Genomic DNA, 2648 nt, shown 5'->3' with positions numbered 1-2648 from the left:
CCCAGCCTCTCACCTTTGCTCACCTCGGTCACGTGAGGAGAGAAACCGATGGTGGTGCTCCAGTGGCCCTGAGCTGCTTATTAGCTGTGGACTTAGGGAATTTTATCCAGTAATTAGAGTCTGATGCAAAGTAATAAGAGGACGAACCTGTTCTTAACAAAACTGGGCCAGGATGATTGTCTCAGAAAGTGTCAAGTGTATGCAATGGGGGAGGATGAATCCTTTGGTGAGACCGGCACAGGTGTTTACAACTAGATGAGACCTTGAGTTCATCAAGTGCATTCAGTTCTAGAGACCCTTGGCTCTGGTACCCATGCCCCCCCATAGCCTCAGGACCACTGGCTAGACTGCTTTCTTTTCTGGAAGATCCAGTGCGCCCTAAGGCGGGAGTCGCCCTCCCCGCTTCCCAGCACAGAGTTGAGCAGCACTGAGCACTGCGAGTGAAACCTGTGGGAGGCTGAACGTGTGAGATTTGAGCCTTACAAGATAACTGGAGAGAATGGAATGTGGCTATTTCTCTAGGGCGGGCCATACATTCTAAAGGAAATGGGGCCTGAGCAGGGGAAGCAAAGGGGGAACGGGAGAAAGAGAATATCTTTGGGAAACTCTCTTGTACAGCCTCAGCCAGAAGGCTCGCCCGCTGTATATCCAAGTACACGCAGCACAACTTTCTGCAGCTCAAAGAGCAAGTTCTCTAGAGAAGGCACAATGCTTCCTCTCCCACCGTCTCCCGTTACTCAGGAGTCTTCAGAACATAACTGATCGAAACAAAAACAAGTTCAACAATGAAAGGGAATATATTGGCTCGTGTCACCAGGTTTAAGAGGTGAGTCTAACTTCCAGTCCAGGTGGATTCAGAGGTTGCTATTACAGTGTAAGGATAGATAATAGAGATGTTACTATCTCTGGGTTCCAAAGCACCTGTTAGCTCCAGGCCTGCTTTGTCCATGCGGCACCAAGTGTCCCCATCTACCCTCCTCGCCCCCCCCCCCCCGCCCGCCCCAAGTTAGATCGCCCTGAAAGGTAGCATTTGCAGAGAAAGGAGAGCCTTTTCTTCGCTCAGCATGTCCTTCAGTCCACATCTCTCTCTGAAGAACCCTGCAGAAGCCACATGCCCAGCGTCGTGGATCCAGGAGGATGAGGTCGTGGGATTGATTAGCCTGGGACATATGAGTGCGCTTCAAAGGTTTGTGGGAAAATAGAACAAAAAGATCGTTTTTGCCACAAACACTCTGAAACCCCTCCAGATAGCCACGCTGTGATGTGGGGGAGGGCACTGCCCAGACACAGGGACAGTTAGAGACGGCACCTGAGTGGAAGCTAGCCGCCCCAGCTCCTACCTCTGGGGCGTGACTGCAACCAGTCTCAGCAGACTTAAATTGGAAAGTATTCATGAAGCGCAGTGTGTTTTCAGCTTGGTAACAGGAGGGTGGGGCAGGGAAGAGGCTTGGTGGTGGCTAGGGAAGCGCAGGGTCATCCCCACTGCTCCGTCCCTCACAGAGACTGAACTTCATGGTGCACTGTTGAGTGATGAGGATCTCCAGTTGATGATTTGGATTTTTAAAAAGGGAGAGTCATTTCTCTGAGCTCACTGCCTCCCCAACTGACCCTGGAGGCATGCTCATGTGTCAGAAGCGTCTTGGCTCAGCTGGTGTCATGAACACCTGCCACAGTCAGTCTTTCATACTCTCCATCCACCAACCCACTTCCTGTCTCCACTGGAGAAAGTCAGGAAGGTAGAAGGAGAAGAGATTGCGGCCACATTCGCCATTATTCCTTCGTGAGAACCCCATGACGCCTACTTTCTTTTTAGTAAGGGGTTTTTGTTGTTGTTGCTGTTGCAGCTTTTAAAATTCATCTATTATTTCCAACTTAATAAGTTTCCGTCATTTAAATGAAACAATAGAATTTAACAATAGAAATGAAAGGTCATTTCTCTGTACAACTTCTCATATCGAGCCTATTTACATACATGTAAATGGACTACGTGGAAAACAAGAACGAATGAGATTCTCACTTTCTTAGTCTCAAAGGCTCTCTACCCCTACTCCATTCAACCCTGGTATCTGCTTCCTGAAAACCATACTGAAGTTATTCCCTTTAGGAAATCTTCTGGCTCTAATTATATATATGTTTTTCCCATCATATAAACAATAATTCTGGCTCTATTTCCAGTGGCCTCCCGTTTCTGGTTCACATGCATGTGAATGTTAAAGATTCATGAGTCCTGGGATGAGAATGGGGCTCTCGTCTCCCTAACGAGGCGATGACCCTTGTGCAGGGCTCTTCCCTGGTTCCTCACCCCCTTTTCTCTCTCCTGTAACCCCAGGACTGTGTTAGGCAAAGACAGAGCAGGAACCCCTTTGCTGGGCTCTGCCAATTGTCAAAGCTGACGTGATGCTCAACTCTGCTGTTTTTGGAGTGGGGAAAAGAGCCAAGTTTTTCAAAGCTCCATTTTGTCGTATGAAAAACAACAACAACAATAAGCTCTTGAGAGTTTATGTGATTCCTAAATAAGATAGGTGCTCAAAAGCACTTAGGGATGCTGGTGTATCCTTCAACAACGCGTCTCCTTGTGATGTGACTGCAGAAGCTACTAAGCCCATGAAATATCTTTCCCACTTATTGTTGGCATCTAATTTCCCCCC

The sequence above is a fragment of the Tenrec ecaudatus genome, chromosome 4 (genome assembly GCF_050624435.1).
Source record: "Tenrec ecaudatus isolate mTenEca1 chromosome 4, mTenEca1.hap1, whole genome shotgun sequence".
Lineage (NCBI taxonomy): Eukaryota > Metazoa > Chordata > Mammalia > Afrosoricida > Tenrecidae > Tenrec > Tenrec ecaudatus.
Note: the sequence above shows the minus strand (reverse complement) of the source record.